This window comes from Sesamum indicum, unplaced genomic scaffold (genome assembly GCF_026168435.1).
Source record: "Sesamum indicum cultivar Baizhima isolate 11 unplaced genomic scaffold, ASM2616843v1 HiC_scaffold_101, whole genome shotgun sequence".
Lineage (NCBI taxonomy): Eukaryota > Viridiplantae > Streptophyta > Magnoliopsida > Lamiales > Pedaliaceae > Sesamum > Sesamum indicum.
The window spans coordinates 2,991-17,338 of NW_028292344.1; the positions used below are offsets into that span (position 1 = coordinate 2,991).

The window sequence follows — 14,348 nt, forward strand, 5'->3', positions numbered from 1 at the left end:
AGGAGAAATGCTTAGTTTAAAATAAATTCCTTAGTTGAAGGGGCTCCATAAAATAAAGACTTTGTACATACATGCTTTGTGCTGATATCAACGCATATAAATGAAATTCTTTCATTTCCTTAACATCGAGACTGGCACGGGTGACGGAGAGCTCAATGCGAGGTCTCCTCCCTTGAGAGCTCAATGGAGGACGTCGGCAATGCAACCTGAAAGGGAAAACTTTAAGGCAAGTTGATGTTATAGAAATTCTGCCGAAGTTCATATTTGGATAGAATCATACCGAAATGTGAGTCTGTGCCTCTTTAAGGCAGCCTCCAGACTAGATACCTGCGCCTTCAATTTCATAGCGGCATCCTGTAAGAAAAATTGGTGTTAAATCATGACTATTCATGGGGATAAAGGGAAGAGAATGGAATAGTGATTACCAAGTTATCCTAGGTAGTGAAGAATGTCTCTCTGAGATTGGCGATGCCCTTCAGACTCGTCATTTTCTTTCTGATTTGCACAAAGAATTCCATTTCCTCGATAAAGTCACTTCCAAACCGAATAGAAATGAAATAAGGATTAATGGGGAGCGACTCTGACTTACTGAGGCAAGCTCGTCCTGCAAAATGCTCACTTGAGCCCTCAAAGAAGGAAGCTCGGCTAGTGACGAGGAATTCAGCAAACGGAGGCTTTCAAGCCAGAGTGCGTCAGGTTGCTTATTAGTTTTCTACGCTCGGTCAAAAAGATGAAAAAAAAAGACAGAGAACGGAAAAGAAAAGATACCAACACTAGGTAAAATGCTTACCATGCCGAGTACTATATCAGTATGCATGTCATCAGGACGAAAGTCGAAGTATATACTAATTCCTGACTTCCTCAGGACTGATGTCGAAATGCTGAAGCGTCTCGCCCGGAGGAGCACCTAGAATAGAAAGATGAGGAGAAGAAGTACCCTCTACGGCTGCCCGAGTCGTAGTTGGTCTACCACAACTTCCCCCTCTCTAGCCATTTTTTTTTACCGCATGGAAGGTGGCAGGAAGGGGGCGACCAAGGGAATTGCGCTCGAACTACGAGGTGTACTCTGTCTGCCGATCAAGAAAATCCGATGCAGGGTCTCCTAAAGACTCGTCCTGTGCCGCAAGAAGATGACCTGGAATGGCTAACGCCCGCCGCCATGCTCCTGGATGGTCACCTAGGTACAAGAAAACTGGCCTCATATGAGGTTTGGTGCCAGCACCTCTCTCCTAAGTACCACTCGCGTACCCCCGATCCAGAAAACAAGTCTCGTCGCTCTATGGCCGAGACCACGCAATCTTTATCCCAATGGACTCCATCCTCCCGTGAGTACCGCTCTACCTAGATCATGTTAACAGAGGGATTTGGTAAGATGAAAGTAAGCCGAAGTGAATTCATTCCATGATGAGCAACGGGAGTAACTAACCTTCTCAGTGGTTAACATGTCAATCTGGGCCCGGTTCACGTCAGCTTGATGGGCCGGAAGAGGCTGTTTAAGACGCTTCTAAGTAATAAAAAATAAGGAAGTTCGAGTGGGCCGATGATTGCCAAAGGGCGTTGAACGAATTTCAAGAAGTACTTGAGTTCGACACCCGTCCTTACTAAACCAAAGACAGGGGAAAGACTATACTTGTATCTGGCTGCAATCCCTGCAGCGATCAGTTCAGTTTTTCTTCGAGAAGAGGGTGGACAGATCCCGAAATTCCAGAACGAGCAGCTTCTGGGGGAATATCTAGACTTCTTGGACGAAGAAAGGGAGCGGGCACAGCTCAGAACTGCTGCCTACCAACAAAGGCTCGTTTTTACAACTCCCGAATCAAAGAAAGAACATCTGCAATTGGTGACCCCGTCCTCCGTAAGGTCGAAGCAACTGGAAAGGATCCTGGGAAACTGGGAAGGTCCTTACCGCAAGGATAGTAGCTTCGGGTTCATACAAGCTTGAATCGCTTGGGGGCCACCCTCTCCCAAGAGTTTGGAACTCGGACAAAACCTAAGGAAATATTACCAGTGAGCTTATGCTGCAAGCTCATTCACTATGTGATCATAACTTCATATCCGATTGTCATTTTTTAATATGAAATGAAAGGAAAAGAGTATTTATCTAGCATCTCTTTATCTTACTGTGTTTTTCTGCAATGTAACCAGACTATAAGTATAAGTCACGATCATAATGTCTTAACACTCCAAAGGTTTGGAACAAAGTTCGCAGATGAAAGTAAAGAGGATCCAACAAATCAAAATTCTGCTAGCGTCCGAATCATCTCCCACTCCCCTCCCTATCTCTATCGACCCATTCACCTCCGTATGTTGAGCTGGAATGCCTTTATTCTCATCTCATCCTTTATTATGATCTCTTGGCCATCTCGCTATGAAATAGGTGGAGTCGTGTCAATGTATCCCACCGTGCTTTATTGTTCGCCGATGAAAGAGAGAGATGAAGCTTTAAGGGAGGGAGCGAATTCAAGGGAAGGAGAGTTTAGAATCAACGGCTAACAGGAAAGCAGTCTTTTGTGTCCATTCAACGAGACGAGCACGAGACAGTGCTTTCCAATTCGATCTTGTCTTCTTTCGCTTGGTTTCCCCAGGTGGTGCGGTTGGGGAGTACAGTAGAGAAGGCTCGGCGAGCCCTCGATGCCGGGTCGTTCCAAAGTGACTTGCTATTGCTGCTGCAGTGCATCTTGTTCATCATCCAGGAATTTTTCTAGAATCTTTGCCTTCCTTCCGGAGTTGAACCAAATCGTCGATTGGGGAGCTCCTTCTTTCATTCTTCCTAGTCCCGTCCCTGTAATGAAATCCTTGAGAGGTTGAGCATGACTTTCCATCTGGGCGTACAATAGGTGAGGGTAAGTTTCCGCACAAGCATTAATTTCGTCAGCTCTTATTCCTATTCCTCTAGAAAGTCTCTTCTTCCTCTGAGGCTAACTCCAAGACTAATGTTTATATTTCTGCTTCATTCACTTCCTGAACAGTTTTTGTGCCGGGGAAGGTAACGAAGTTGGCAGTTCATAACCATTTCTCGTTAGAAGAAAGATTCCTACGACCACTATACATGTGATTGGACTAGTTAATTATGTTCATAAAGAAGTAGCCCTTCCTTAAGCGTCCGTTCACCTCAGGCAATGAATAAGGATTCCCTTGCTTCTCCGACAGGGTTTGTGTGAAATGAGCAGCTTAGTAGGGAAAAGAAAATTCCGTATCTCAACTCAATAGGTCGACCCGAGTCATCGCTATATGGTATGAGGAGTATGATAGCGCGAATAGCACAAGGAGGAAAGAGGGGAGTTGACATTGACTTTTTGAGTTTTCTATGATTTCCACAGTACTCCAACTACTACTACTAAAAGAGAGATGAACGTTCAGAATTTTGAAATGAATGCTCATAACTTCAAAGGAAAGAGCAAGGGGTTCCGCGGCCTAATTACACAAGTCTAGTTATAAAACTAAAGAAAAAGAAGGGAACGAAAGCGCTATTCGTGGACTGAGCAAGAGAGAGATAGAGTTGATTAAAGCCATACAGATCGATTCGATAAGAGCTAAAACGGAAAGGAAGATTTCATTAATACATATGTCGCACATACTGATTGAGCATAGCGAGCTGAAGGCCTAATTGCTCCTATTCGATCGTTTACTAAAGAGAAATTCCCGATAAACGAAAGGCATGGGACCGCCTATTTGACAGCTTTAACGGGGCTTCTTCCTAAATATCAATTACCAATAGATTTCAGACTGATGCAAGGCTTGAATAGACAGGAAGAGATGTCTAAAGGAAGATTGCATATTTATATTCAAAGAAAGCCCTTTCTTTTGAGTATGTTTAGTGAGCCTATAAATAGGTATAGGTATAGGGAGACCCTACAGAGCCCCTCCCAATTTAGACATGAAAATAGGCCATTCCGGACCTTTTCCTCATAGAACGAGAAGACCGATGCCACTATCGCCTCTTGCCTTTGCTTTAATAGTTTCTATTCGACTGGAAGGGAAAGGCACCTTGACTTTGAAAACTCAAAGTGCAAGCTAACTAATGGCAAGGGCCGGAGATAGAGAGTGATGAAGGGGGAATTGCATTGTATTCTTTCAGCCTATTCTAACATTTGAGTTCATTCTCGATAGCCAGATAGTGAAGTTCGAAGGGGAAGGAAGACTAAACCTAGTGCCGAGCTAAAGGCTAGAGGAAGAAGCTAAGAGTCACCAATACGAATGACTACTTGTGAAGTACCATGGAATTGGGAAGAATTCTTACGAATTTCGTTATTCTCTTGATTCTTCTAGCTAACCTATCAAAGCTTATGTTTTCCCCCGCTACGCCCCTTTCATCGATATTGGCTTTAGACCGCTTTTCGGATCTAGAAAGAGGGAGATGAGTTGAATAAGATAAGGAAATTCAATTGTTGAATAGAGCTCTTTTCTTTTAATTGATATTGGCATCTCGCCCTAGAAAAACAGCTTGAATAAAGTTTAGTATACCACGTAAGAAAAAAGAGGTGAAGTTTACCTGGCATTGAAAAGGGAACTCTTGAGAATTCATCTGCTAACAGAATCACTGACGTCCCTATAGTTCTTGCTTGTACTGTAGTTTTTACTCTCTTTATTCAATCCGGACAAAAAAGGCAAAGAAGAATAGAATAGGACTCTTCGCCTTTCAAGCATACCTGGAATATAGCCTATATAATCCCTACAAGCAAGAAAGAAAACTAGCTTAAAATCAAAACTATCTAGCCGAGCGAAGATCGCTATTCTAATGTAACTATAGAGAACTCTAGAGATGTGAATCATACCTTCGCGAATGCCCTTACTACTGGGTTCTGTCCCAATGAAAGTTCTTTCCCTGATTTACCATCTAAAAAGCTCAAACGTAGCCTGCGCAAACAAAGCAAACGCAAGTTTCCCTGCTCGTAGCCTGCTCTCTTTCTCTGCGATCACTTCCGTACCATGTCCAGTGTTGAATTTCATTACCTTAGCCGGCCTCTTGCTTTAGCATGATTTCGGGATGCCTATTTGATTCAATTCCAAACATGGTTTTAACTGCCCTTCCTTATCATTAGAGTAAGATTTCTTGACTTCTTACTTCTTATCGCCTCTTGACAGACCGTCCCGCAATGTTCGCCTTCTGTATGGACTCGTCATCTGATCCTGCAGATTGAAAGAGTAATCCGAAGAGCAGGACGCTAGTAGTCTTCCAGTAAACTTTACGGAAAGAAGTTAGAACGCTTAAAGTGAGAGAATTTCCTGCATTCGCTGCCATTGATTCGAGCACAAGAACCAAGACTGCCATGCTTCCTGCTGTCCCTATTTGACTTACTTTGAAGCCCATAGGTTTTTCAAGGTTGAAGGCAATTTCAGATTCCTTACCTTACAACTTGCATGTGTGAAGCAATCTTCAATTGCCTTTCTTCTTTATTGAAGTCAGTACAGAAGGACCTTGAATGCTTTCTCATATCGGTCGGTGTAAAGGTTCAGCCTGGTAGACCTCATAGAGAAAGAGAATGGGATCCCGACCCGAGAAAGGAAAATGCTATCAGCTCCGGAACCTCTCGATCAAGCAGCTTCTACTTTTTCTATTCAAGACGGGGAGAAATCATCAATTCAATTAGATGCCAGTTGTTTCCTGAAACTAGCTGCTAGGCTAGATAGGGCGTGCGAAGGGTTTGACTTTCCCCTCCTCAGTAGGCTCTGGTTCAGCTTCAGCCAGCTCAGTTTCTACCTCCAGAGGATCAGACGATTGGGGGGGATCCACCTGTGGTTGAAGACAAAATAAGGATTTGGTGGAAGTTCAATCTTAACGGGGTAGCCAAGCACTCCAGGGGTAGAGTGCCCTTATCCGTCAAAAGCTTCCCTCACTAACAATTCCATTGAATCAGTGGCGTTCCTGGACGTCAGACTGTCGTAGGATAGCACATTGAAAGACGTTGGTAGGATAGCAGTTGTCATAGGATTGGTGATCTCATTCTTTTCTATCTGGTTTTTACGTTCCGTGACATCTAAGTTGTTCTAAAGAGTGTTATCATTTATCCTTCCCTTTGCCTTACCCTGGCTCTCCTCTCCTTGTGGTGATCTATCTTACGTACGGCATTTATGTGTCATTTTTTCACTTCAGGTACACTTACCTGGTCTGTAACCATTTCTTCAAGAATTTCTTGACTCGAGTTCAGAGGCTGTCTACTCCCCTCCTAGAAGAAAGAGCTTCCTATCACAACCTCCTTCCCCACCCGAACCTTTCCTCGAAGAACCCCTTCCTTTGAAGCAACCGAACCACCTAACCGTCAGTCTGAGCTCTCTGGATCAGTCAGTCATCAGTAGTGGTCCTGGTAGTGGAATTTTTGTCCCAAGTCAGATTGCAAGAATAGTCCCATGTAAGATGATTGCCTAGCAGAAGCAGCCCTAGGTGCCTAGCCCGGCTAATGGGAATATTTTTTAAAGCAGGCAGATGTCAATGAAAAAGAAATGAAATTGATAGAGTAAGATTCAGCCGATTCTATAGATTCTCGAACACCGGCTAGCAAGAAAACTCAAAAGCTCCTCTCCTTATCAGTCGAGTGACTTCATACCTCTCCTTATCAGTCGAGCTCAATTACATCGATCCTTCTCAATCCCATTCGCCTTTAGGTGTGATTCAAAGAGGCCGCGGTAACGCGAAGAAAAGTGTTGATTCGCGTGGCTTTTGACAGAACTTTTTTTAAAAGTTGATAACTTTATCGTTCTTACTTCCTGTGGATATTTCTTTCTTTGCAAAGCTTATCGTTTTTTTAGTAGCACCTAAAAGGTGAGATAGGGGAAATTCCATACTGCTTTGTCATAGGAAATGACAAGATTGGCGACCAAGGGGTGGTGAGAGAAAGACAAGAACTCATAAAAATAGGCTTTGCCTATTGGGCTAGTCAGAGTGTTAGAAAAGTTTAGCATGAACAAAGAGAAGCCGCAACAATAAAATAGTATCAAAGAAAAGCGATTCCACTCCTTTCCTAACCTACAAGATCATAAGTACCTGAATATGATAAGCAACCGTCAGAAATCAGTGAGTGAAATAAGACGGATGGAGCGAAATAATAAGTGGATGAAGCCTTAGTCCATTTTAACATCCAATCTTACCAAGTCTGCAGGTCAGAAAGGGAGATGGGCATGTTCATCCCTTGAAACTGCTTCCATTGGCATGAGTTAGAGTCCTCTCCTGCAGGAACCTGGCACCTTCAGCTGATCTACGACCACCCTTGCTTTCAGCTGCATTTTGGTTTGATTTTCTGCAGCGAGCGAAGTGCGTAACTGAGCGGTGGACTTTTTTTTTATCATCAGCTTTTTTTTGAATTTAATATTCGCCCTTTTTTTGATAGTCCATTGCAGGTTATTGTGGGCTGTGTCCTTCTCCATGGGCTTCTTTTCTTCCGCTTTTTTGTGGATTCTTTGATTCGATTTCTTCAATGGACCGCCTCTATCTCTACTCTAAAGGGGCTTACGCACTTCGATTCGCTCTGTATGCACCAAAATCCAATCATTGTGCATACAGCTGTGGTGGCTCCTTTCATTTAGAGTTGTTTAAAACGAAAGGAAAGGCTCTTCCACTTCTATTTACTATATATGCTGTTCGACTGAACTCGTTCTCGTTTTGGCTCCGCCTTCATGAAATTCCAAGACCCAAAAAATTCTTCGATCTAAATTTCGGGCGTATGGAATTCGTTCATCTCTAGTACTGAAGATAGAAGGGGAATCCATCTTTGTTTTTGGCTCGCAATAAAGCTAGGGTCCTGATCGAGAAAGTACTAGTCCTATCTATCCACCTCTCCAGACACAATATCTTGAGTACCTATGATGGTGACCACATCTGCTGGCATGTGATGTTTGGACATAGAATCGAGTCCTTGTGAATGGGCAAAACCAGGTGCTCTTATTTTACGACGGTAGGGACGATTGCTTCCATTACTGACCAGAAAGACACCAAATTCTCCTTTAGGTGCTTCAACTGCGGTATAGGTAGAAGAAGCTGGTACGGAAAAACCTTCTGTATAAGGTTCGAAATGGTGAATTGAGGTAGAGTAGACCGATGATCCTGTAGTCATTTGGCCGGCTATTGAAAGAAAAAGCTTGCATCTGCTCCCTCTATTATATAACCGGTCCCATCTCTCTCCAAACCTAACGTGGTAGTTTCCCATCATAGGGCTTTCTATCTATAGATTGAGCCATTACCAAGGAGCTAATTCGTTCAGAACTCAGTTGACTCCTTCTATAGATAAGGCGGAGCGTCCTTGGTTCAGCATTATAGCACATAGGGCTTCGGCGCTACTACAGCGCTTCGCTAACTCGAAGCGCCTCGCTATGAGAATCTAGCTTCGCTAACGCTCGGCTAAGTCTTGAACCTTCGCGTTGACCGTTCGCTTTCTCGTCGCTAGAGCGTTTTCTCATTGCGCGGAGCCCCAACGAGGAAGGTCTTAGTGGTTTATCATTGGGTCAATAATGCGAATCCCTCTTTTTGTGCTACTCCTAGGGCGGAAGAAGATAAGAAAAGGCGAAGCGTTCTCTGATCTACTCCCACTCTTCACCTCTTGGCTCACCTGGGATACGTACACCCTGTTCTTTCTAAAGACTGCCCTCTCTCGGATGGATGTTGGTCCAGCCTACTACGAGGATCCCGTATCCAGCAACCCAACCTATACAAAGGGTCTAACGACCCCCTTTACTAGGTTGGAGCTATGAAGCTGACCAACATTTCATTTTTTATTAAAAAGGGAAAGGGCTTTTTCAGCTGGTGCGCAGGAGCGCACTTACGTTTTCCCTTTACTAATAGGGGGTCCCGTGGTTCCTATGCCGCCGCGTTTTCCGGTCCTTTTCTTTTAATGCTTCGACCCGAAGCGATAGCTTCTAGCTAGTTCAGTGGATAAGATGGCTGCGCTCCAGCTCACTCAAGAATGGGACGGCAGTGGTCCGCCGGCAAGCTCGTTCTGATCTTGGACGCAGTACATTGGAATCCTGAAGCACCACCACGAACGCTACCGCGCGTCCGCCTGCGGTGCGGTAAGGCACCACCCTCTTGTGCCAGCAGCCAACTCCGGCGTGTCAGCTTAGTTATCCTCATCAAGCCACTTACTTGATGTCTAGCTTCCCAACTGGTAGACGTTTCCTTTTCCCCCAGATCAATGAAGAAGGGAGACGTAAGTGGATTCTTCCGAAGAACCGGAAGCGAAGCGCTATGCCGGGGCGGGGGGACGGGAAAAGAAACGGCTCCGAAGAAAGAAATTGGGGTTCCCAATGCTTCTCCACGCTCAACGAGATGCGCCAACCTCGGGATGCTTTACTCCTAACCCCACAAGGTTCCGAGACGGAGCTTAACCTGAGTCTCGGTTAAGAACGGCGATGATCTACGTTTCACACGGCGCACGATTCCATGGATAGTTTCATTCGACATCGTGATGGAGGACATAGCTTACGATCATCGGCTTTGATCATGCCACTAGGCATTTGATTAAGACATTGCACAATGATCCGAAGACTTTGTCGCATCTCTTCGATACGAATACAGTAACGATCATAGCGATCTCCTCTGGTACCTACTGGTACGTCAGGATCCAATTGGTCATGAACATCGTAAGGTGCTGCTCTTCGCAAATCCCAGCATACCCCTGAACCTCTTAACATTACACCACTGAATCCCCAATCCTTTGCTTGCTGTGCAGTGACAGTACCAATATCCACTAATCGTTGTTTCCAGATACGGTTGCCGGTTGACATCTCTTCTAATTCGTCGATACGAGAAGAAAATTGTTGTGTGAAGGAATCAATATCTCGACATAAGCCAAGAGGCAGATCTTGTGCCACTCCACCTGGTCGTATGAAACTGGCATGCATCCTGGCTCCCGAGACTCTTTCATAGAATTCCAACAATTTCTCCCGCTCCTCAAAAGCCCACAGGAACGGAGTTGATGCTCCCACATCCATAGCATGAGTAGTTAAAGCAAGTGAATGATTTGAAATTCGAGTTATTTCACGGAATAACACTCGTATATATTGAGCTCGTAATGGTACCTCGCAATTCAAAAGTCTCTCTACGGCTGAAGAATGAGCGTGTTCTTGGGCCATCATAGAAACATAGATAGGGTCAACGACGGAACGAACAACGAAACTTTACGACAGCTTTTTCGTACACGTTCACTTGCATCACATACACAAGTGCTCTCTGAACCGGGCAATAAAGTCACCCATAACACGGCTCCCCCATTTGAGTTATCTTAGCCCCAGTCCATGCTATTCAATAATATTGTTTCAATGGCAGCGTAAGGTAACAACTAGTATTGAAAGCTGGTCGCCTTTGGAATATGAGTAGGGCTCCTAGGTGGCGCGTTCGTGGAGGCAAACCGAAGGAAGAGCAAAAGGAAGGTTGGGTGCTTGTGGGGCGGGGCCACCCGGCCTCGAATGGGAGGGGGCTTAGCTCTGGGTCCTCCCTACTTGCAGAAATGAATGGATCAGAAGGGGGTTTGGTTCTCTCTATTTCCGGGCCGGGCGGGGGGTGAAGGCCATAACCCTCCCGGTAAGGAAGAGGGGAAAAAAGTGCTGTCATCTATCTCGACCAGTTTCCCGAGGCCTTGGAAATCCAGACCGGCTCAGAGAAGAACTTTAGCCTTTGGCGCCCTCCTTTCCAATCACTAAGAAAAAATCCAATCAAAGCCCTATCTAAGTAAAGCTTCGTCTGTTATTTTTCCGACCCCAGGGGAGTTTACTCGACCCATTCCCTAGTCTCCCGCACTGCTCAAGTAAGTGTGCGACTCCATATGAGGACCTCCTTCTCTTCTGCCCACTCTCCGTTCACACGGTTCTCAAAGCAGAGGAGGAAAGGTGGGCAGCAGGTACCACGAGCCCTCTGTCCCACACATCTATCCAGAAGCAAGTGTAGTTCACCGGTTCCACCGAATGCTCCTATCTCTCGGCAAAGATCGTGTGAGTGTGCAGTTATGCTTCGGATGCTTCGCCATAGAATAGATCGACCCAGTTCCCGTTCTTTTCCGGTGCACTCGCTTTATATCTCCGACACACAAGGAAGGACGCGGTGGGAAGGAAGCAGCCCTAGCCTCTGTCCGGCCGATCATTCCGCTGGCATCTCGCATTCACGACCCCGTTTGACTGCCGCTCGGGGATGTAGTTGTAGATAGGTTAGTCTTAGTGGGTCGTTGGCTCCACCTGTTATCTCCTTCTACGACATGCTGTTGTCGTCGCCATATTCCATATGTCACTTAGTCATCTCTGCCTCGCTGCGGGTCAGCACCTCCGAAAGAAACGGAGGACTTCATTCAGTGACCCCGCGATCGCCCTCTGAACGATCAGAATAAGGTAAAGCTTGAAGATAAGTTTTGTACTCTATTAATTTCTCAGTCCCCCTAGTCGGGTGGGCGCCGGCCGGTCTTTCGACCAGATCCCCCTAAAAACCGTACGTGCGGGTCTCCCCGCATGCGGCTCACGCCATTCGAGGCGGCCCAGCCCGGCATTCATTCGCAAATCCTGTAGTGAAATTGAGACTGCTCAACCTCAGAAGCTAATTCGCGTGTAGGCAGCGCTGTCTGTTGTACCTATCTATTCATTGAATTTGCTTTATTGCATTTTTGATTTATATATATAGGCTCGCTCCCTCTTTTTCCAAGAATTTATGCACTTCCCTTTACTCCATAGGGCCTTCTCGAATAGGGAAAAGCCTTCCATTTCCGTCAAATGACCCGGCCTCCCCTGGCTCTTCCACCGTCCGGTCTCCCTTTCCTCCCTATGCTCCCCCGGCGCAGGCCTACCACGCTTCGCGCCTGCGGCGTTTTCGCCAGACGGTCTTTGCCAGTAGTGCCATCCTCCCCGCTGGCTGTAGGGGCGGGTTGTCCCTCGCTGCTGCGTTCTGTTAGGCTATGGATTACAGGAACAAATGTAGTTGAATGGAACAGCAGGCGGGTTACACGTTCCACTGTGCCGAGATGTGAGGTGCAGGTGGTGATGATCACCCCGGGGTATGCGCTAGCGCCCTTGACAGGCACTCCAGAACCCGCCAACGCTCGTGAAACCCGGGTCGGTCGGTCCTCCATTCATCCGACCGGAGGTGTGGATAACGAGGCCACCTTCACAACCTTCTCCCTTCTGTCCCTATGTAAGGTAGGGCGGTTCGCTTGAGTTGCTCAACCGCCCCTTAGCCCGGTGCTCATGACGCGCTACAGAACCTCCACCGTGCCGGGGGACCAAGCAGGGCATAGCTAGCGGCATAGGAGCCGACTCGGCATCAGCGGCTTCGTGCCGCACTGGAGTGATCCAATATGTGGTTCCGCACGTTCCACCACTTCTCCGTTCATTTCCAATACTAATCGTGAAACACCATGAGCAGCAGGATGTTGAGGTCCGAAATTCAAAGTGAAATTTTTGATTTGCCTGTTCCTAGTCGTCATGGGAAAGAAAGGCAGAAATAAGAAAGAAATAGATTATTCCCTGAGAGCTTGTTCAATACTACCAGTACCAGAAATGCATCTCCTTCGCCCGCGCGAGAGACTTCTATGCCAGCCGGGAATAACGGCTCTGTTATGAAAGAAAGCGGCAGACAGACTTACCTCTGCTAACTACTACGTTTTATATAGACTGGAAGCTAGAGAGATACTAAGGTATAGTGCCGCTACCAGAGAAGGCTCTTTCATGCTAGGCGTCCAGACCTACTACGCCCGAGCCGCATCCCCGGCACACTTGCTATATCCACTAACGCTTCATACCACTTCATCCTACCTACTATACCTGATAGAAAGCCGTTCTATAACAATTCAAGACAACAAGAAAGCAAGAAAGAAAAGGATAGCGATCGCTTTGGGAGGGGGAGGAAGATAGAAAGGTAACCTATGACACCGGGGAGTTACGCTTTTATCCCGCCTCAGCTTCGCGGATGGGACGAGGGCGAGAGCTGAGCACGCACGCTCTATGCTTTTCCCCAGCTTTCCCTCTAGTAAAAGATTAACTCGTACCCCCTGTGCCCAGGGATTCCTGGGGCATGAGTTAAGCATATAGTTGATTGCTCTTTCTTTCGATGTTGCGTTGGTACTTTTTTTTTGGAGTCTCTCTCTGTAGGCGTGCAAAACAAGAGAGCCACTGCTCTTCAGGGCGGTGAGGTGGACAATTCCTTACTCCAGCTTCAGAGGAGCATCTTTGCATGAATCAATACTAACTCCTCAGTCAGCTGACCTTCGATTTTGGAGATTAGAGCAGAAGAACGGAGTAACGGCGGAGAAGGGTTTCGCCTCGAATCCAAACGATTTCTTGTCTTCTCTTAAGATATTTCTAGTTAGGACTTGATCAAGGGATCAAATGACTCCGAAACATAAAGGATAAAGACCATAACCCCGTTTGGACTATAAATAATAATAATAATCAGTAAACAGCAAGCAAAGAGATAACTTTCACAAGCTGCAAAACTAAGTTGTGGCGTCGCCTATGCATAATGTAAAGAGTCTGGTGAAGAAAAAGAGCTCAATCGGCTAAATCAAACCAAGAGTGCTTTCTCGAGGCTCGATGTAATTGAGGTATGATCTTGCCAAAAGAAAAGGGGTGTTTACGCTTCACGCCCTACTTTAGACTACTTTCCTTTCCATGGTCTAGCTAACCCCTTATTATACGCATCTATTGGGCAAAGAAGCATCGCATTCCTTCCTCCACTCTTTTCTCCTTCCTTCGTTCCTAGCCATCTAGAGATCGAGTTTCCGTTGCTGTCCTTCGCTTTCTAAGTCCATCTCTTAGGACTTCTGTTACATCCCTTGGGAAGTTCTTCTACCTTCGATCGAGTGAAAGCCAGGGCTAGGGCAAAGATCTATTCGGTGAATGTGAACAAGCCAGGAAAGCTAGTGCTCGTGAATGCGCTCCTTACATGCATATTATAGTACCAATCCTTACGCCGAGAAAAGAGTCCCTAGGCCCTATCTGAGAAGGAAAGCCTTAACGCCCTTGCTTTCGTAACCCGTGCTTGATGCCGCAACGAGAGTAAGCGCTGTTGGATAGAAGACTGGTATAGAATCCGCTGTGGGAAGAGAAGACCACGTAGCCTTGCTATGCTAAAGGAATGGATTGAACTCTTTAGGGAGTGACCCGAGGGTGATATCATAAGCTGTTGTCGGAATAAGTGGTAATATCATCGATAAGAATTAAGCCAATTTCACCCTAGTCTTTTTCATTTATCATATTTACCTTCATACAATGAGAAGGATCTATATTATCTTTCTTTTTCTTTGAAAACGGTGAGAGAATGTCTCTAATGAAAGAGTGAATTTCCATGGCATTTCTAGTTGAACTGATAGCTAACTCAGTTGTTCGGGCTCTCACTCCTTATGGCATTTGCTTCCTTTACCAACCATCGTGCAAAAAGCATT

General features: G+C 45.9%; 1 pseudogene; it reads left to right on the top strand.

The window, feature by feature from the left end:
- The first annotated feature begins 10,298 nt into the window (after positions 1-10,298).
- On the top strand, positions 10,299-11,306 carry LOC148784234 (uncharacterized; annotated as a pseudogene).
- Positions 11,307-14,348: the final 3,042 nt, after the last annotated feature.